Raw genomic sequence first — 22,323 nt, 5'->3', positions numbered from 1 at the left:
TTCACACCAAATATGTGCTGATTAAAGTAAACCAGTAGTTCTCATCCAGCTGGGCATACGAATAGCTTGTAATGCTTTTAAAATTTACTGGGAGAGGTTTTGATATCGGTATTTTTTCAAAGCTTTCCAGGTGGCTCTAACATGCAGCCATGGTTGAAAACCACTGGAATCAACAAAAGCACCCTGTGCCTCTGAGATGCAGTTTGCTCCTTCCTTACAATATGGATGTCTTAAGCTGTTTTTTTTTTTAATGAGCAACTCCCTCTCATATTACATTTGTAACCTGTCTAGTTTACTGGAAGTATTCACTAAAGGTAAGCTATAATCGCTGTTACAATTACCATAATGGTGTGGTGGTAAGCGACATGGGCTCTGAAGTCAGACCACTTCACCTCTCTGCCTTGATTTCCCATTTGTAAAATGAGGATAACAAATTTCTACTTCACACAAATATCTATTTACCACATAGGAGTTGTGGGGATTAAATGTCTTAATGGTTGTACTTAGACATAACGTAAATGTTTGATAAATGGTGGGTAGCATGTAATTGCTGTTTTGTTCATTCAGCACCAATAGTTTACTAATCTCAGCCTCAGTTTTCTTTTTTCTTTGGTCCAGTTTCCAAATGAAATGTGGTGACAATGGATGGAGAGCAGTGGTGGCACAGTTACAGTGGAGCTGGCACTGGAAGAGTGGGCAAAAGAGACATTTCCATGGCCTGGGGAGCCCTCAGCTCTGCCAGCTCTAGATTACTACAGGCATTAAGAAAATTCTCTGGCAGACTTGCATATGTTCTTTCTTTTCCAAGTTGAGTTTTCTTCAGCTCAAACACTCATTTTCATGGGGGTGGCCTCAAACTTGTTGCAAGTGCTTGAGTAGTGCCTAATTGGCACATTTAGCTCATTTCAGATGTCCTGGAGAGAATAGATGCGAGTGAGGATGCAAAAACCTGGCAGGAGCCTGAGCAGGGTCCGGGTGGCTGCCAGCGGTGGGGTGGGGGTCAGACAGCACATTGAGTCAGAGAGGACAAGATAGAGGACATCTTGGAATCACAGAGAGTCAGAGTCAGCAGAACCCTTTGGTAGCTAGATACATACACAAGGAAAGAGTCCTGGAAGAATTAGGCATATCCAGAGTCACCTAACTGATGAGTGATAGAGCTCAGACCAGGGAAGAATGAGGATTTTACCTGTCACTACATCCTTCCTTGTGCCAGGCTTGTGCTAGGTCTTTATCTTCACTCCTTCAGTTATAGCTCACATTCTAAGATGTGGGGATTATTGGCTCCATTTTGTATTTGAAAGAACTGAGGCTTCGAGAAGTTACGATGGAGCAGCAGCTAAATGAAGAGCTAGGTCAAGCGTAGCCCATGAAGCCATGATGACTGATTAAGGCATTAAAATGACATTTAAAAAACTTTAAAATTTCTATTTACCTGGAGAGACCGATTTCTCACTTACCTGCAGATGCCAAGTTAGGTTATCTCCATGGTATGATTTTTAGGAAGATCCTAAGTAAAAAAAAATCCTTTCCTAAAAACAAAGATCAGAAAACCCAAATCTCACTTCGGAGTCCTTTCATCTTACGCACTGAAAGGTAGAAATCAATCAGAGCTCATTCTAAGGTTTTAGAAAGAAGTGAAAACTTAGTGTGAGCAGAAAGGAGCCTCATGGCAGTGTGGAATGAACCCTGGGATCTCATATTTTAAATGACCAATTTGGGTTAAAGCTTGGCCAGCTCAGTACAAGTCATATTCTGGCAAATTCTAGAGGACAGCCGTGAAAAGATCTTATCTGGTGGGAAAAAAGTCCAAATTATAAAATATTTAGAAATATACATTTTATTATGGTCTCTGTTATAGACCAATGTATGTGATATGATTACACAAAATAAGATGGGGGAATAAAAAATGATAAATCTCCACAGCCCTAATGTCTTACAAGCATAAACAAATTACCAAATGATAATGCAGTGTAGTAGAGTGGTTACGTTTTTATATTTGGGAGTCAACCTTTCTGGTTTCAAATCCTGTCCTGGTGGTACCACTTTACTAGTTGTGTGACTTTGTACAAGTTTGCCTAACTTCTCTGGGCCTGTTTTCTTATCTAGAAACATGGGGTAAAGACAGATGTACATGTCTAGAGTGTCCTTTTAAGATATGAAGGAGTTAATATATTATTATTTTCTTTCCAATATAGGATCCTCTTTATAGGAATCCTATCCAGGTTATTGCCTTATTGCTAGTAATATTTTTTCAAATTAAGGCAACCACTTTCCTGGTTTCTGGTCATTATCTTTGCATTGGGCTGTCCAGGATTACCTATCATCAACTATAATTTACTCCTTGCTTATGGCTGCTTTGGCTTATACTGATTGCTCTTGCATCACTTTTCATATTAGCCATGATTTTCAGAGCTTTGATAAGTACGCACTGGCTCACTGTTTGTAGCAAGAGGCACTGCAGAGGGTAAGGCAGGTTCTTCTGTGTCACTGTTACCAGAAGATGGCCACGGCAGATCTGGCTTGCCCTGGACATGCCTATTCATTCACATGGATTTTGACTTGTCATGTCTCCATCCAACATGGCTGTGGCTCAGTCAAGCACTCAGCCTCTCACCCATTCCCCAGTCCCCTGGACCTACTGGAGATCAGACCTTGGATTAAAGCAGGAATAGGGTTATCTTTGGGTACAGAGAGAAGAAAGAGGCTGCTTCCCTAGAAGAGATACTTGCACAAAATTTTAAAAGCAAATACCACAAGTGATTCCATTATAGTCCCCTTCTTATGTATCTCCAATTCAGTGTTTCCATTGTCAGAACACCCAGCCAAACAAGGGTGGTTCTGAGCATGGGCTAAAGGCATGGATTCCTAAGGGGAGCCCTGAGTGGGTCCCTCAGAATGCTGGAAGAGGCAGGTAGAGATCAAAGAGTAATGTTGCTACTGGCTGGCTGCCTTCGTGGCTGCTTGGAATAGCTCTGCACAAACTATGAGCAGCCGTTAGTCTAAGTTTGGGGTTGGCAGAGATAAGAGACCAGGCATATGGCCTGGGTGAGGGCCTTTTCAGGGCCTCAGGAAGAATCTGCAACAAGTGGTGATTGCTAACAGGGTGTAAGGGATCAGGATATATGAGCATGTTTTGCTACCAAAAGCATCTCTTTAGAGGAGGACGTATGGTTTGTGGTCTACAGGCTTGGATGTATGTCTGCATAATTATTGTTCCTCACAGTTCCCCTGACCAGAGATGAAATCATGGAACACGTAATATTACATATTTATCATCACAGGTTTTTTTGTTATAAGCATTTTTTTCTGGCTTTGTATCCTTTTACCTCTGGGGCAGCATAAAGAGAAATCACAAGTGATAAGGAATTCAAGGACCTACGTTCAAATTTAGATTCTTTTATCTATTAGCTGATGGATGCTGGGGCAAGTCACTTAACCAAAAAGAATTTCTTCATCTGTGAAATAGGGATACAAAGTATTTATTTCAGAGGTTTTTAAAATGGCATTTTAGATAAATAATGCCCATTTTCTGTATCAGTGGATTGTTTGTCTCATTAAAGAAGTACTTTTTCTATGAAGATTTTGCCTTTCAGGAATAGTCTTTTTGTCTTCTTTTTGTCTTGTGCTGCTCTTCATTAATTTGATTATTTCAGATAATTAAAAGCATAAAATACAGAATAGCATGGGGATTATTCGACTGCACTATGTTCGAATGAATCTTAACTCAGACTAAGACTGAAGACACACACCCACTCCTCTTCTGAAGACAGAATGAAAAACAACACAAGTCAGTTTTCACCAACATAGTTCTATGTTAAGAAGATACAAGGCAAGGATCATGATGTTAATGATTATACATGACAATAATAACAACAGCTGCCACTTGGGAGCCCTTACCAATTATTGGGCATATATAGGACTTTACAAATGCTATTTCTTAAACATGATAATAGATTTGGGAGGCCTCCCCAAGTGTGCCAGGCAATCACTGCAGGCTCCCAAGTTGTTTAATTTCTCCCTAGAAATGATGTGTTTTGAAAAGGCTGTCACCAGATCATTTTCCAGTTGAGCTTTAAGTTTATCTCCTCCAAAATCTTCATGTGATAGAGTAAATGTATATGGTGGAAGTCGTATTTATCTAGATCTAATGGCAGAAACACCAGAATGGTCAGAGAATGTGTTGTTCACGGTAATCAAATATTCTGGTTATACAGATTTCACATAACCACATGCAGCTGAGTAGTTGTCAGATACATTTAATTCAATCAGGTGTGTTTAATGTGCTGCCTCTCAGGAATGTAAATTGCATTTTGGTGAGTCATAAACCCCTTTAGGATATCTCACTGCCTTTGAGTCATCTGTACAGTCATCAATTCTTATTGTGTTGTAACACCACTTTCTAATCAGTAGGATGCTAAATAAATGAGCTCTTATTGCATTATTTGCCACAGGGGAAAAGGGGCTGCATTTGTCTATAAAAATATCATTAATGATCTATTTAAAAGTGATGTAAGGTGATGGGAAAAGGGAGCCGTGAAATACATGTCTTCCTTACTCATTGCCCACCAGCCCCCACCAGGCTTTCTGAATGCTTTGGTCCTGGATTTGCTACCTTGGGAAATGATAGAGACATGAGTTGTCTTCTGAACTCTCTTGCCTTCTGTGATGAGCTATTCATCCTTTCCCAGATGGTGCCTTTGCCATTAGGATTTTCATGCAGGAAATGCCTTTTGCATGACCAGTGCAGTGACACTAGCCACTATTCCACGGCCTGCCATACCCAGACAGTGGAGAAAAGGTTTGCAAACAGACTTCCCTAGGCTAGAGAACAAAATCCTACCTGCTGTGTGACCCCAAGAAAACTATTTGTCTTCTCTGAACCCCTTTTATCTTTATCTTTAAAATTGTGATAATAATGCCTAAGTCATGGGGGACAGGAGGGTTGTGAAGATTCAATGAATAAATTAATATAAAAAGCTTAGTACATGGTCTGGAATGATAATTTATGAATGGCAGGATAATTGCTTGAAACCCTGTGTTCAGCTCAGAATCCCCTGATCTTTGGGGTTACAGAACTCCAAATCATGCTGTGAAGGGCTAAAGACACCCCCGCACTGCCTGCGAACTCCTGAGGCTTAGGCTCAGGTGGACAGTCTGCCCCTTCCCTCTTCACTCCCCCTGTCTGCCTGGCTGGCTCCTGTTTCATTGTTCCTGCACACCCTGTTTCTGATGCACTCTGCTCCCACCAGGTCATGAATCCTAGCTCAGGTGAGAGGCTTGACATTGTCTACATACTAAAAAATGAGAATCGTTCTTATGTTTCAATACTAATATTTTAGTACTTTGACCTCCAAATTTGCCTTCTAATTCAAAATCTTCATTTAAATTTTTTGAAAGGCCAGATCTCGAATGTGAAATAAGAGGATTCAGCACACGGTGTTATGGCTGAAACAGTGTCGTTGCAGGCAGCTTTCCAGTCAGAGTGTGTTTATTACTGTCTTTAATGAATGAAATATCCTGACTGTTTAAACAAAAACACCACTCATCTATTATTGACACAGATCCCCTGCTCAAAAACCAAAACAAGAAAGTAGGGGAAGTCTGAATGTGTGCGTGCGTGCGTGCGTGCGTGCGTGTGTGTGTGTGTGTGTGTGTGTAAGGGACTTGAATTTTCTAATTTTAGCATTTTCTAATAGGAAACCTCACACATAAACAAAAGTAGAGAGAAGAACGTAATGAGCTCCCATGTACCTTCACCCAGCTTTGGCAATTATCGGCTCATGCCCAGACTGGTCTCACCTCTGCTCCCCTCGTACCACACTACCCACCCCTGGAGCCCAATGGGATTCTCATGAAGCAAAGCCAAGACAGCAGACCCCTTCATCCGTAGCTCTTTCCATATGTATCCCTAAATGATGAGGACTCTTTAAAAGCCAAAGCCACATAAACCCAGACAGTGGAGAAAAGCTTTGCAAACAGACTTCCCTAGGCTAGAGAACAAAATCCTACCTGCTGTGTGACCCCAAGAAACCTTGGGGTTATCACACATAAAATGGACAACATTGGAGTTTCCCTAATTGTACAGTTTCCTCCCTCCCTCCCTCCCTCCCTCCCTCCCTCCCTCCCTCCCTCCCTTCCTTCCTTCCTTCCTTCCTCTCTTTATCTCTTTCTAGAATTGCTTTGTTTCGATCAGGTCCAAATAAGGTCCAAAATTTCTTTCAAATTTCCTTTAATCTATAGGCTTCTCCCTCCTTTTTTTCCTTTTCAATTTGTCTATGGGAGAAACAGCATCATTGGTCCTGTATTTTGCAACCCTGAGGTGTCATTTCATCTGTAACTTGCTCCTGTGACTGGCAATTTCTATAAACTAGTTGTTAGACCTGCACTCTAGAATTGGAGGTTTGATCTGATTCAGGTATAATTTTTCATTGAGAATTCTTCCTAAGTGGTATTGCATACTTCCCTGGGTGACCAGCTGTCCATTTGTCATGGTTCTCCATCTTCGTCTTGATCTATTTCAGTAGGGGTTGCAAAGTGGTAATATTTTAATTCTATCATTTCTTCATTTATTAACCGGAAGACTTCTATAAGAAAACTTCTTAAAAACTTGGTTGCCCTGAGACAGTTTGTATAGTATGGGCAGGTAAATCCTTGATTTTTGCCCTGTATTTACATGTTTTCAGAATAGGAAGTTGGTTCCCTAGCATCCTCCACAGGAGATCAGTGAGTTTTTGTTGTAGAGTATGATCATGACTTCATGGCCTTTTATATATTTGCTATGTTTCAGTTAACTGCACTTTCTTATTCTTACTGGTTCTCAAAATTTTCCATCTTTTGCCTAGGAGAGCCTCTTCCTTGGCTTCTGAATCCTTTGATACAACCCTAGTAGTTTTTGGTGACTTCCTCACTGTCCAGTATGACAAATGTCCTGGGCACATTTTGTACATTTCCTGCTCCAGACCTAGAATCAGCAATTTCTCCAAGGAAACTTAGTTCCTCTTGTGAAAAATGATATCTAAAATCACAGCTGGCTTTAGATCTGCCCATTGCTTACAAGTTGGTCCTTTCTTCTGTACTGTTTCAGTAAGCAGAATGATAAAAAATATTTAAGAGAAAATATTTCATGAATTCCTGCTAATAGTCTGAATTTGATTTTGGTATTGCAGGGTTTATTACTTAGCTTCTTTGATTTTTGTATTTGTGCATTTTTTTCTCTTCTGACTAGAATCTTGATTCCAAATAATATTAACATAATAACTTTGCTTTACTGTGTTTCAGAATAATGATATTAATATTATTGCTAACAGTATGATTTATGAAAGCAGTTTAGGATTTTTTAGTTATTTTTGTCCTTAGGATCTATCCTACTAGGGATACACGGGCCAATGATTTTTAAAAATGATGGATTAATTTATCTCAGTGGCTGGGCTGCCAACTCAATACACAGCAAAGTTTGTTTCATTTGCTATCAATTCTTAGGGATTACTTTCTTTTCTTTTTGATTTGATATTGGTCTGTAGTTATGTAAAGAATTTACATGGTTCCAGTGTTAAATCTATACAATAAATTATAAGCGAGAAGTTCTAGTTTCTGTTCTTGTTCTTTCCACTTTAGCCTCTTTCCTCCCCTATGGTGATTATTAAACAGATGTGCTTTTTTCTTCTTTTTTCTAAACTACAGATGTTCCCCAACTTATGATGGCTCAAGTTAACGATTTTTTGACTTTATGATGGTGCAAAAACAATATGCATTCAGTAGAAATTATACTTTGAATTTTGAATTTGGATCTTTTTCTCAGTTTAGCGATATGTGGTATAATGCTCTCTCATGATGCTGGGCAGCTGAGACAGCTCCCAGTCAGCCCGTGATCCTGGGGGTGAACAGTGACACACTGACAACCGTCCTGTACTCTACTCTTACAACCATTCTGGTTTTTACTTTCAGTACATTATTGAATACATTACAGGAAATGTTCAAGCCTTTATTATAAAATATGCTTTGTGCTTGATGATTTTGCCCAGAAGCAGGCTAATGTAAGCATTCTCAGCATGTTGAAGGGAGGCTAGGTAAGCTTGATATTCAGTAGGTTAGGTGTATTAAGTGCATTTTTGACTTTCGTTATTTTCAACTTAACCATGTGTTTATTGAGATATAAGTTCATCATAGTGGAGGAAGAATTGTATAAGCAAATGCATGCTTATGTGTGTTTATAATATGTACATAATTATATGTATATACAAATACATACATGTGTATCTTCTCCTTCTTAGATATTAGATAAATGGTAACATACTATATATACTTTTTCTTTTGCTCTTTTCACCTAACAGTATAGAATCCAAGAGATTGCTCTGTAATAGTATATAGAAATCATCCCCATTCCTTTTAACAGTGGCAAACTGTTCATTGAGTGGTGTACCACATTTAATGCAAACAGAACCTTATTGGTGAACATTTTAGTTGGTTCCAGCTTTTCGGTTTTTGTTTTGGTGATAACTAGTACTGCAATGAATAACCTTGTACACACATATTTGTGTATTTTTCCCAGTATATACATGGGATATATTTTTAGGCATGAGATTTCTAAGACAAAGGGTAAGTGTAATTTTGCTAATATTGCCAAATTCCCATCCATGGGGTGTATCATTTTGCATCCCACTAGTGATGTATGACAGTAACTGTTTCTCTGCAGCCTCTCCAACAGGACATGCATTTTGGGTTTTTGTTTATCTGAAAGGCAATACATAGTTTTTAATTTACATTTTTCTAATTTTTTTTTGTGAGGTATAGTGGTTTTTTCCATATGTTTTAGAGCCATTTTTATTTCTTTCCTAGAACTGTTGTTCATATTGCCTGTCCATTTGTTTACTTGTTTTGGTCTTTTTGTTTCTATTTTTAGAGGGTCTTACACATTACATATATCAACCCTTTCTCTGTGATGTGTTGCATATGTTTTTTCCTAGTTTATCATTTCTTTTTACTTTGCTCTTGGTGTTCATTTCCATGCAAAATGTTAACACATTAATATTATTAAATTATCAGTCTTTTCATTGTTTTTTCTGAAGTCTGAGTTAGGAAAGTTTTTCCACTTCCTGCCTGTAGAGGAATTCACCCATGTTTTCTTCCAGCACTTGTATGGTTCCTTAAAAAAATATATGTCTCTGATATACTTGAAACTTATCCTGGGGTGTGGTTTGAGAAATGAATCTCCCAAATTCATGCATATTTTTTACTAAAAGTGGGTAGCAGCAGCCAGGCCAAGACTCAGTTGTGTGCTTAGAGCCTGGAAGATGGTTATTCTGAGCTGTTGATTAAAGGAGGCAGCTATAGACACTGTTTTCTCAACTTATGAATTTCTGTGGTTGTGTCAAAACTTGCGAACTTCTGCAGTTAAGGGTCAAACTCACCAACTTCTGCAATTAAGAGCTCAAGAGTTTCCCCAAATTTTCTGCCACAAACAGGTGATATTAAAAATAACTTGTAAGGTTCCTCTTCAGATTTCAGCACAAAAAGAATTGGAAAAAGCATCTGAAACCCAGACCTGTCCACGCGTAGAACAACTTCTGCACTTTGGGCATCGGCCAGGCAGAGCCAAGCTGGAGTGATCATATGAATTGACAGCCTGACCTGTATTACACACGAGGGAGGACCATTCTGCCTCTAGTGCAGTTGCTTCCAGAGAAGACCATAATTTTTTTCCTAAGAAGCCAATCTGGAAGCTTGGGGCAGGCGGTAGTGTGGTTCAAGAGAAGCACAGATAATTGTTGAAGCTAGGTGATGATATTTGGGGTCCATTACATTATTCTCTCCGAGTTTGAAATCTTCTATTACAAAATGTTAAAATGAGAAGATTCACATCACACACACACACACACACACACACACACACAGCCTGGTGGAAGCATTTGGGATCTGATTATAGACCACAGGTACTCTTGTGGGACTTTTGTATCTATCCTAGAATCAAATTAGTCACCAGCAGAAAGATTATTCTAGATGGACTCATTAACTTAGAAAAGTTAACTCCATAGAAAAGGTTTTACTAAGTTACCTTTCAATGTTACATTCTTTCTTTTATCAATGGTGGACCTAAAAGATGTCCTTATAGAGAATGTTTCTGCATCTTCTATGCAATTGATATGCAGACATCTTACACTGTAGATCTATACTTTAAAATCAGGGGTTGATATGATTCAGGTCCAATTTTTTTACTTTAATCCTGCATAAATATCACATGCTTCTACCAGCTGGCATAGAGTGACCAGTTTGTCTATGTGATATAGCAGGCATTGATGATCTTTGCCTTGACTCATTATTTCAGTGTTTGAAATATGGTAAAATTTGAATTCTATCATTTTCACTTCATTTATTTACTGAAAGCATCTTTAAGAGAAACTTTTCTTTATGACACTAGAATTCATTCCCACACCGCATGGTGGACATGATTTACCATGGAAAATGCTAAGGGCAGCTATTACCCATTGCCTTCCTCAATCGCAGGAAAATCTTAGTGAGCCCAGGAGGCTTCTGAAATGAAGTGCACTGCAATTAGACAGAGAAGTCTGGATGAATTTATATAAATATGTCCTGGAGGGAATATAGGGGTGTATGAATAAATAGGGCTGGTTTAACATTGCCTGGAACATTAGAGAATTTGCCCAAAGCAACTATTTTAGTTTGGGCATAAATTCTCCAGTGCTTCTTTTAGACTACTGTAAAACAGATTGTTATATATTAAGGCCTTTTCTGGTTGGTGGCAGTAAAGCCACTTCTACAAGGCTAAATGATGAGACAGAGGTTGTGGTCATGGTGTGCAAGGCAGAAGCTGTGACTAGAACATCCCTATAAATCAGGAGTGGTACACCCAGGCAAAGGTCTTGAGTTGGCATATCCTAGTTCAAATCCTGGCTCTGTAACCTACTATCTATGTACCTTTGAGAAAGGTATTTGGCTTCTCTGAGCTTTAATTTCCTCAGTTGTAAAATGAGCTCCAAGGTTGTGGCCTATCTTTCAGACTTGTGCACATTAGATATAGCATAAGCCAAACATTCTGCCCAGTGCCTAGTACAGAAAAGACATTCACTAATTACAGACCATCAGAATAAGTAGTTAAGCAAGAATTGGGGCTCATCCCTAAATCCGTTTTAAGTTCCTATGTCCAGGAACTTCACCTGGCCCTAAACTACTTGATGATGTAACTGGCCCACTGCTAGGCTACTGCTTCCACACCCATTGGCAATAAGCTGTTATTGACTGAGTCACTATGTAAAGAGCTCAGCCCAGTGCTCTGGGAGGAGGCAGAGATGGAGATGGATAACGGACCAGCAGACTGCTGGATACAGATGTGACTCTAGTGCTCGACCTACCACCCTGAGAATAAAGTTGGATATAAACTCTTTTTCCCTAAGGATGTTCCGTTGTCATTATTCATTCTCACTGAGTCCATAGTGAAGCTGCCCGGGGCTGAAACCCTCAAGCAAGACACCCATAGATGAACACTTCAGGTGGCAAAATAACTTCTGTAGTGATTAGATAGGCTCCATTTGAAAATTATGCAAGGTTCCTGCTGTGGAGAGTTGTAGGCTCCATGAAATATGTAGCCATCTCTACAGGGCTATAGTCAGCCAACTGTCTAATCAGCTACCATTAGAAATCAGAGGTCCCAGCAGTTTTCCTGAAGGCATTTGGTGAGAGATGGTATGTCGGAACCCTGTTCTCTCTGCTGTCTAATGGCTCATGTCAAGCTTTCTTATGGATGTTTGCTGTATTTTAGCTTTTTAAATAGAAAGTTATGCAAGGATTTGAACTTAACTTCCTGTGGCTTCTTTGGTATTTAGTTTGGTGTGCTTAATGAAACCATGTTTTGATTATAGTTTTCTATACAGAGCAGCCTTTGTAATACTACGAGTTAGGGTAACCAGCCTCCTGGGTCCTTAGGCTTGTGCTAGATGAGGCTAACTGCTTTGGTTTCTGGTTTGATCATGGTTGGGAGGCAGATGTTTCTAAGGCAGGTAGTGGTAAAAATTTCTTTAGAAAGGTTATAAATGGAAAATGTTAGGCTCTCCTCTTTCCACCTTCAATATATACTTAAATATATTGGTACCAGTTTTAGAGTTCAGAGCTCCTTACAAACGCAACTTAGTTTTTTAACCTTTGATTGGACCATTGCTATTATGAGCATAAACAAAGTAGGGGGTGTAGTATTAATAGTCTAGTCTAAGATTTCCAAATCCACATTGGTGATAAAGAAGCCAAAGAATAGAGCTGGAATTTGGAGTCAGACCCTGACTGGCCAGTCTCCAAAATGTATGGTCTTAGATATTCTGCCTTAAAGAATAGTAGCTTAATTTATTAGGGAGCTGAAGAAAGATGGGGAGAAATAAGTTCCCATTGCCTGTCTCAGGCTCAGGAAATGTGTTACTGACACTGAGAACCTTGGGACTGCTTCCCTGGTTATTCTCCCTACATTCCTTTGATTTATGACCAAAAAGAAAAGAACTGAAGGACCCTGTGTTCCAAAGATGGAAGAAAATTAACATTCAATGTCCAAGGTCCCCACAGACCAATTTCAGAACAAAGGTCAGCAAGTCAGTGTTGTATTAGGCGATACGCGACACTCCAGCGATGGAGAGAATGGTCAGTCACCTGGAGGATGGTACGTTACAGCCAGCACGCTGAGTCAGGGGTAATTCAGTTACTCCTGAGGTCAGGGTGCACCTAGCATTACAAATGAGTCCTTGAACAATACTGGTTGTTAGTCCTAGCTTGTCTGAGCTGAGCTATGATAAAGCTAACCACTTCCTTATTAGCTGTGGGAGGTGACTTTTCTCCAGACCCCCTGAGAGACAGTGGTTGAGTAGGAGTCAGCCAGGTGATGCTATTGCTCCATGACAGGAGGTCAGGGGGAAATCTAGGAGGGTAACAGCTGGAAAGGAGATTTGGTTAGAAAATGTACTATGGGATAAAGTGGTTGGTGTTATTAGTTAATGGAAATGATAGCTGGGCAGATTTCTCGATTGTAGCAGGATTCCCAGTGAAGTAGTTCACAGAACAGGTGAAGTGGGAGGGACACGGGGTGGGAATATTATTGCAGTAGGAGTACTGGTATTCTGGCTGTGGATCTGTGAACTGATCAATCTCCTCAGTGGACTCAAACTGCCCCTGTCTGATTTCTGTTCTTGCGGGCAAGTAGAGAGTCACCCAAGATGGGTTCAGTGGGCTACTACTGGAGCTCACCTGAGGGAAGCTTTTAATCTGTTTGAATTTTTCTTTTATTCATACCTGGTTTCACACTCAAGGGAATCTATCTTTACCTTCTTTGTCCCTTATTTGTAAAGTAATAAGTATTTCACAGAGTTGGTATAGCGATTAAATGAGAGATTATGGAGAGAGAAGTTAGAAAAGTTCCTTGAGATCTATCTGGTGGTTCTCAAACTCAGCTGTTACATTGGCATCAAGGAGAAGTTTAGAAACAGTTGCTGCTGAGTTTCACCAAAGACCCATCAAATCGGAATCCCCATGATTCTGTGTAGCCAGCATTGAGAACCCTGTACTAAATATTTATTACTTATATTCAGATGATTCTTTCGGGGGATAAAGAAAAGTAGTGGGTTTTGGCTGACTTTTAGTCAAGCCGTGTGTTAACCGTCCCTGGTTTTCTTTGGTATAAAGTGGTAATTTAGAGAAGGTATGGCCGTATGTCTTAAAAATCTACCTGGATACAATCCTGGTTTTAGGCAAATCTTTTTGTTTCTCGTGCTTAGGAAGTGGAATTGAGAAGGTCTGGAAGTAAAAAAAAAAAAAAGTCCCTTTAGAGACCAGCCTCTGTGAGTTTAACGCAGGGCCAGTTAACGCAGGTGGGTGGGACTGCAGCCCTCGCAGGGTGCCCTGCGGCGCCTCCTCCAGGCTTTGCTGTAAGGGGTATGGGCGTTGCCTGGGCGCTCATTGATAAGCCGGGAGAATCTCTCCCCAGTAGACCTTCCTTCCTTCCTCCTCCCTCTGCTCTGCGGACTGCTCCTGAGGACTGGCTCAGGCTGTGGAATTAATTGGATGGCAGATGTGAGATTTCAGTTCCTGTGTTTTTTCATATAGCAAACTGGAAAATTCCAGGCTTTAGATAATAGGGCGTTTCCAGAAATTCTCCTGGGGTATTACTGAGACTAGGCTTAATGTTATCTTGAGTCGGAAGACCAAAGGGAGGAAAATGTTCTCTTTGTCTCGCGAATTTCTAGGGTTAGTCACATAGAAAGAAAATAGTGTTCCCTTTTCGGCAGTTAGTGAGGTGAAAGGGTTTATCTTATGTTGAACTGCCTGAGCTGAAACCACAGGAGAAAGACTGAAGGGCGTGTGGTCACAGTGTCATTTTCTCTTTCCTTCTGTGCTCAGGTCAAAAATAATATTCAAGTTTTGAAGTGTTCTTAGTCACCACATTAAAAAAAGTAAAACATAAAAGCGGAGACCAAATAATAAGTAAATTAAGTAAAGGAGATATATTCAAATGAAAATAAAATGATTAAAAAATACCCCAAAACATCTATGATAGTAGAACACAAATGATCGATTCCAGTGATTGGACTGAGGTACTGAAAATGGTGTAGCCTATGTCTTGAAAATTTGTATAAGGTGGGATTTCAGGGAAAACGTCTTCTTTTTCTTGGTAACAGCTTTATTGAAATAAAATGTATATGGCATACAGTTCAGCCATTTAACATACAGAATTCATTAGTTTTTAGTATGTTCAGAGTTGCACAACCATCAGTGCAATAAATTTTAGAACACTTTCAAAACCACAAAAAGAAATCTCATATACTCTAGCTGTAACCCATCAACCCCATCGCCCCCTCCCTGACCCCAGGTAACCAGTAGTCTTTCTGTCTCAATGAACTTGACTATTCCGGGCATTTCATATGGGTAGGATTATACACTACTTGGCATTTTTTGTCTTGCTTCTTTTCCTTAGTATAATGGAATTTAATGTTTATCCATGTTGTAGCATGTGTCTTTTTATGGCTGAATAATATTCTGTTGTATGGATGAACCACCTTTTACTTATCCAGTTAGCAATTGATGTACATTTGGCTTGATCCTACTTGGCTATGATGAGAAATGCTGCCATGAACATTCATGTACAAATTTTGGATGGACATATGTTTTCATTTCTCTTGGATATATACTTAGGAGTGAAACTGCCTGGTCAAATAGTAATTCTATCTTTAAGTCTTTAGAGACTTCCCAGATTATTTTCCAAAGTGGCTATATCATTTTAGATTCCCACCAGAAGTGTATGAAGGTTCTGATAGCTTTACATCCTCTCCAATACTTGTTATTATCTGTTTTTAATATAATCACCATAATGGGTGTGAAGTAGTATCTTATTATGGTTTTGATTTGCATTTTGCTTTTGCTCAGTGATGTTGAGCCTTTCTCCATGGGGCTTGTTGGCTATTTGTATACTTTCTTTAAAAAGATGTCTATTCAGATCTTTTGTCCATTTTTGGTTGGGTTTGTTTTTATTATTGAATTGTAAGAGGTTTTATATATTCTAGATAAAATTCCCTTCTCAGATATGTGACTTGCAGTGTTTTCTCCCATGCTATGGATTCCTTTTATTTTATTAATAGTGTTTTTTAAGGCACAAAAATCCTTAATTTTGATGAAATCTAATTTTTTTTTTCTATTTTTGCTTGTGCTTTTGGTGTCTTATCTAAGAAACCACTCCCAAGTGCAAGGTCATGAAGATTTACCACTGTTTTCGTCGAAGAGTTTTATAGTTTTAGTTCTTATATTTAGGTCTTTGATCCATTTTGAGTTAATTTTTCTGAATGGTATGATGTAGGAGTTCAACTTTATTCTTTTGCTTATGGATATTTAGTTTCATCATCATTTGTTGAAAAAAACTGTTTGTTCCCAGCAAATACTTTTTAATGACAAAAAATTTCAGAGGTAATCTCAACATTTTGGTGTTTTAGTGAGAGACCCACAAACAGAGAAGGGAACCTGATATTTACTGGGTCCCTACTGTCCACATCACAGGGTCCTCTTAGGCATTGTTGGAGAGTTCCAGGCATACCCATTACCAGCCTATTTGAATCCTCGACAGGAATTACTAATCAATTTCAGCATACTGTCTGGTAAGCCTTGACTGCCAGGGTTAGCCTGAAAGGATGGTGTCCCAGGAGGATCATTTGGGAGGAATTAAAACAGTGAGGTCAATTTTGTATATGTTGAGTTTGTTGTGCATCCGGGACATGTAGATGGAGCTGTAGCAATAGATGGTTGGATATAAAAGACTGAAGCCTAGAGCAAGGGTGAGATCTGGGCTGGAGAAAGACTTTGACATGTAGAAGGGAGTAGATCCAAATTCCTAGAGTGACAAGGCAAGATAACCTGGGCTTGACCCAAGGAGTCTGATGAGCTCACAACTGGGAGTGCACGGGACTGGCTCGAGAGGCAGAAGGAAAGCCAGGAGAGAGTGAGTACTGGCGAGGAAACCAAGAGTGAGGGGCGGTTTAGGGAAAGCTATCAATAGTGTCAGAGGTTGTGAGAGGGCTGGTAAGGTGCAGACTGGAGCGTGTCTCTGATTACCAAAGGAGGTTGTTGGTCCCCTTAGTGCGGTTTCAGTGGGATAGGAGGCGGGAGCCAGAGGCAATGGTCGGAGCAATGAGCTGGATGTGAGCAGAGATTCATGTTGATGAAATCTGCTATGAGGGACAGAGACAGAGACAGAGATGAACCAACAAGATGATTGTAGTTTCTTGGAATTCAAAGAAAATATGAGGTCAAATAAAAAGTTTAGTAGACTGTGGGAAGATGACGATGTGTATGTCTGCCAGATCCAGTCTGCATGTACATCATCAAACCAACTGTGTCATTGTGTGAGCCAGATCCTGGGGAAATGGAGGAAGAAATTTAATCTCAGGTACAGGCCTTCCTTAAGAACATTTACTGGCAGATAAAGCGTAGAATCCCTAAGCTTGTGTTTCTCACAGAAGGGTTCATGTAATCTCCTGCATTGGAAATCCAGACTGCTGTAAAAATGTTAATTCCTGGGATGGCTCCCAGACCTACTGAACCAGAATCTCATGGTGTAAGGTCCAGTTTTAATAAACTGTCAGGTTTAGAAAGCTCTAGAAGGCATTTGTCCAGTGTATGGCTGGTGATGTGGATATTCACTTACCATTTCATTCATAGATTCTCCAGCAGTTTCATGACATGGGTAACTAGAACCAGATTAAGGACTTTACCTGTTGAGCAGTTGCCTGGAGCAGCCATCTGTGGGTGGAGTTAAAATTTGCCTGGAATAAATAACTGCCAACTGGGTCCACTTTTGTGAAAATCAATAGTGGGGAAAAAAACCCCAAACTTTTATTAAGCTTCAAACTATCTTTTCTGAATATTTTTTAGAATGAACACAGGTTGCTGTCAGCTAAGATTTTGCAGCAGCATTGTGTATGTAATTCAGTGTTTCTTACTTGGAATTAGTTATTTATTTTGTTATCTAAGTCTTAAATCATTTAATAACTCCTGGTTTGGAAAATTGTCTAAACTCTCCTCCCCCAAAACAACAATAACACAAAAACCCAAATTCAAGCACAGAGACAAGTCTAAGAGCTACATGAAAGTGGGAGCTATATTGCTTAAATTTATCAGAAAATGGAACTGTCCTGGCCAGTGAAAGGACTTAGGGAAAATTCTGCTTCTGCCTAAAATGTCCACTAGCAGAAAATTAGCTTTGGTTAATTCTACTAAATAAACATGGAACAAAAGATGTAAAACATTGGCTTGAGGGGGTGCAAAAATCATTCACTTGTCTGGGCTCCTGTCAGCCTTGTTTGAGCCTGGATGTAATCCTGACTACTCAGAATTATTTAATTAAATAAATGAAAAAAGCTCAGCTCTAAAAAGCATTTTCTGAGTGCTGATGGAGTATGTTTCTCCCATCTTTAAGTTAACAGAGCAAGATATGCAAATATGTAAAACATAATGAAGTACCTGTTAAAATAGAAGTGCATGAACAATGGAAAAACAATATTCATAGATTTCATTTACTGAGTTAAAAAAATACTAGAAATGTAACATATCTTGAATTTTAAGAATAATTCCAAATTTCTATAAAGATTTTGTATGGGGGTCTATATAAATTATTCATAAATTAAATATTACTTACATATATTCTATGGCTAATGTTGGAAAAATGGTTAAAACATTATTATAGACAAAAGTGCTAAAATGTTTTCAACACCATGAAGCTGTCAGTCAGAAGTATTTGCCCAGATCTTTTCAACTGTTCCATTTGTTTTCATCATATAAATTATTTATACCTCCTTTGCTCCCATGAAAAGAATCAGTAATCTATATCAATTAAATTTCCTTATTATTTCTATTATTCCTGAGTCAGTATTAAACTATTGAGCTAGCAATGTCAAATTTTTGCAAGAAAATGTATTCCTAAAATGCAGTGATGTTCACTCTGAAACACAGGGCAGACAGACATGCATGCTCTTAATCTTTGGATTTAATCTGGAATTACTGTATAAATTATAAATGTATAATTAATATATAAATGATGAAACAGCACTCAGAACCACATGTACCCGTTATCCTAGAGAGCACAGGAAAAGCCTTTATCATTCTCTGACAGGTGACTTTAGCTGTTTTAGAGTTGAAGCAGTTTGATTTTGACTTGGAAGTTTACAGGCTAGAAGTAGCATAAAATGCACAGTGAAACCCAATTTACCAGTTTGGTTATCTCCCATTGGGAATGGCCTTATACAGAGAGATTTCTTTCTATGGGATTTTTATCACTCACATGAAGCCAGAAGGAAAATAATCCAGCAGATTCTATACTTATGAATGATTTAGGTTTTGAGTCAGAAAGACCAAGGTTGGAGTACGGATTCTGTAATCCCAGGCTGTGTGATTTGGGCAAGAGGTAAAACATCTTTGTGCTTTTGTTTTTTAGCTATAAGGTGGAATATACTTCACAAACATGTTGTAAAGATTAAATGAGAAAACTTTTTTAAACTGATATGTCAATATGCCAGGAACATAGTTGTATAATATTTCTGTCAAACAATAACAACCAAAAGTGATATGTGCATACTATCTTAAAAAAAAAACTTTTAAAGATTTCTAAATACTTTTTTTTGGTATCTTTAATCTACAATTACATGAAGAACATTATGTTTACTAGGCTCCCCGCTTCACCAAGTCCCCCCCACATACCCCTTCATAGTCACTGTTCGTCAGTGTAGTAAGATGCTGTAAAATCAGTACTTGTCTTCTCTGTGTTGTATGGCCCTCCCCGTGCCCCCGCCACTATACATGCTCATTGTAATCCCCCCCCCCCTCAAATACTTTTTTACATACATTACTAAAACGTTGCCAAAGAAGAAGCAAATTCCTTTCAGAACAATGTCATGAGATTCTTGTCATTGATTCCAGGAAGTGAAACATACAAGTGGAAGCTATTTGGCTTTGTAGAACAAGTTCAATTTATTCAGGAAATGGGAGGGCAGAGGTGTTAAGAATTTGAGTTAGGAGAGGTGTTAAGAATTGTTTAGCCTCACTGACCTCATTTCCCTAAACATGATTATGTTGGTTGTGAGACAGAGGAAGAAGGATCCTTCCTGGACCTCCTGGTCCACCAGGTATGCTAACCACTGGCATGTGACTAGATGGTTTTACTTTCAGGATCCCTAAAGTAAATGAATCTTAGTGCAATCGTGAAGGCTTCTTGAGAGATGTGGGAAGAGGAAGCCACTGTCTAGTGTGCTGTGCTCAGGTGCTTTCACTGTGCTAGCCACACACCTAGAGACAAATGGAAAACAGCCCAGAAGAAGCCCAGAAAGGAATATTGGAAGGTGAGCAGACACAGGGTAAAGTGTGACACATTTGACTCAAAAATGACACTGCCTCTCATCTTCAGTGTGGATTCCTAGAGTGACTGAGGGGTGGGAATCAGAAATCAGTCTAAAAGAGGCCTTGACTTAAGAAATCTGGGGGCATTCACTTGTATTGGTTAGTGGGAAACCCCATTTTGAGTGAAAAAGGTAACTTGCTCTTAGGTAAATCCATTCTCAGGATTGTGGGAAAAAAAGAACTTGGTTTGTGTTTTGGGGGAGGCTGCTGCTGGTTGTTTCATGCATACTTTGAACAGGATCCTTGAATTTCAGAAGCAGGCATAGCCAGATTTGTGCCTTTGGTTGTGCCTTCTGAGTCATTTCCTGTGTCTGTGGCTGGTTTGTCAATGAACCGCATTGTTGCTCCTACATGGTGCCCTGCACTCTGTTTGAAATACAACCTACACAAATGTTTATCAACTGAGTCTTCTGTGCATACATGGTGCTAAATGTTGTGGGGTTGGGCATGCAAAATATGAAGGAAACTGTCTTTGATGTCATGGAGCTCATATCGTACTCTAGAAATAGTTGAAGACACTAAGTTTTTTCACTTTAACTTCTGGTCTTCTAATTTACTTATCTGCATTCAAAAATTCAGAAACCTGTTTTGAGATGTATTAGGTGTGAATTAATCCCCTTTGGTACAAACCCATTTCTTTCCTGGAGTGAATGTAATAATAATTTTTATGACATCTGGCCTCCATAAATCAATAAAACTGGAGATGGTTAATGTTTGACTGAAGGTGAAGAGAGAGGCTGGGAAAGCAGAGCTGTGCAGAGAGAGTGTCCTCCTGGGAGATACTCAAGTCCCAGCAAGAGTCTCAACTGCAGACTGGAAGAAAACAACTTTTTACAACCAATTTGTTATTTATTTACAGAAAGGTAAGAGTTTCAAGTCTTAACATGTTGATAACATAGTTCTTCAAGAATGACAAAGTAGATGGTGGGTACTTAAGAAGATGCTGAATGAATTTGTTCCTTGAGGGGTGCTATGTAGCACTGCTGGTGAGGGAAGTTTATTCCTGGTGTGACGAGTTTTGCTTATGGAGCATAATTTCTTGTGCAGGTTCCTTTCATTAGTCTGTATTTTATAAATTCATTTAATGACATGGCTTTGGTTAAATTAAGCTTGGTAGTGGAATTAAAGGAAAGATTGAATTTTTGGATGTTTAAATGAGTGTTATGTCCATCCTTGTGGTTAAAATATGAAAGTAACTAGCCTTAAGATGTTCTGGGATTCTTGTATTCTAAAAATCAGAGTTGAAATCTCATTCTCACAAAGTGTTCTCTCTCAGATGTAGTTTTCAGAAACTGAGTATTCTATTCATTTCTTAAGAGAATGATACTCAGTTTGGGGTCCTTAGGACTGTCTGGGATACAGTGAGGGAGAGGAAATGCATAGGAGAAAGAAGCCCTTTCCTGAAAGCATTGGCCGAAGAACTGAAAGCAGAGACAGACCTTTCCTTACAGAGGGAACCAGAGCCTCAGGGTGCGTGCCTGGCCGCTTCTCCTGCTTCCTTCGGCCTCACTGGTGGGTGTACAGTCTGCTGACAAGCAATTGTTTTGAGATGGCAAGTCATGAACAGCTTATTTTGTCTTCAACGGTCCAGTCTTGGCTTTGTCTTGGTTTTTTCTTTATTACGGGTTACTTTCTGGGGACAGGTGCCCACTGTGATGGGGATGCCAAGCAGAAGACTGGAAGGGCAATGCATTGCCTGATATTTTCTTATTCCAATTTTTCTTTGAAAACTTAGATAACAAGTAAGGAATCATTTGAAAGACAAAACATGTTTAAATGATAAGACATAAAATGGATTTGACATTCAGGAAGTAAAATGAATCTTTTACTGAGTGAAGGTTTATCGTGGATTACAGGGCATATGATTCATGATCTTCAGGGTTGGGCGGACGGGTTAGGTCTGTTTCATCATTTACCAGCACTGTGAAGATTGCTTCAACTCCCCGAACCTTGCTTTTCTCTTCTATAAAATGGAGACATTTGCCTAACCAAGTAGTTGTGAGAGTGTATTAGATAAGCATGTAAAGAACTGACTTATGCGGCTTGGCTTGTAGTAGAGTTCAATGAATGTTAGCTTCTTTCCACGTTGAAGTTCGAGTAGGTGACCTGGGTCTACTAGAAAAGTTGCTTCATTCTCTAGGAAAAAAAAACAACAGTAATGCTTCAACAATTACTTCTTTCACTGTGCAAGAGAGCAGCAGATTCTGTGCTAAGGAAGAAGGATCCAGTAATGTAAGAAAGTGGTAAAACAAGGAGCTTTCCTTTGTTTTTGTTTTTTAATAAGAGGTGTTTACAAGCCTCTCTGAGATTTCATATATAAGTCTTCTGGTGAGGTGTGGGTGTGTGCTGAGGTGATCTCTGGAAAGAAATCATCACTGCTCAAGGTGAAAAATAGTACCT

General features: G+C 39.2%; 1 protein-coding gene across 4 annotated transcripts in view; it reads left to right on the top strand.

The window, feature by feature from the left end:
* CDH17 (cadherin 17) overlaps positions 1-22,323 on the top strand; it is a 102,728-nt gene that overhangs the window by 13,784 nt on the left and 66,621 nt on the right. The window contains exon 1 of one of the 4 annotated variants that reach the window (XM_017648911.3): positions 19,726-19,865. The exons of 1 other annotated variant lie outside the window; for it this stretch is intronic. The gene's annotated coding sequence lies outside the window, so the exon portion shown is untranslated. Of the gene's footprint in view, positions 1-19,725; positions 19,866-20,555; positions 20,787-21,416; positions 21,436-22,323 lie in introns of those variants that run through there. 2 more of the 4 variants (XM_036995507.2, XM_073229836.1) reach the window with 2 other exon arrangements.

Source organism: Manis javanica, chromosome 2 (assembly GCF_040802235.1).
Source record: "Manis javanica isolate MJ-LG chromosome 2, MJ_LKY, whole genome shotgun sequence".
In the NCBI taxonomy this organism is placed as follows: Eukaryota; Metazoa; Chordata; class Mammalia; order Pholidota; family Manidae; genus Manis; species Manis javanica.
The sequence above is the reverse complement of the archived record's forward strand: the minus strand, read 5'-3'. Positions and strand labels throughout refer to the sequence as shown.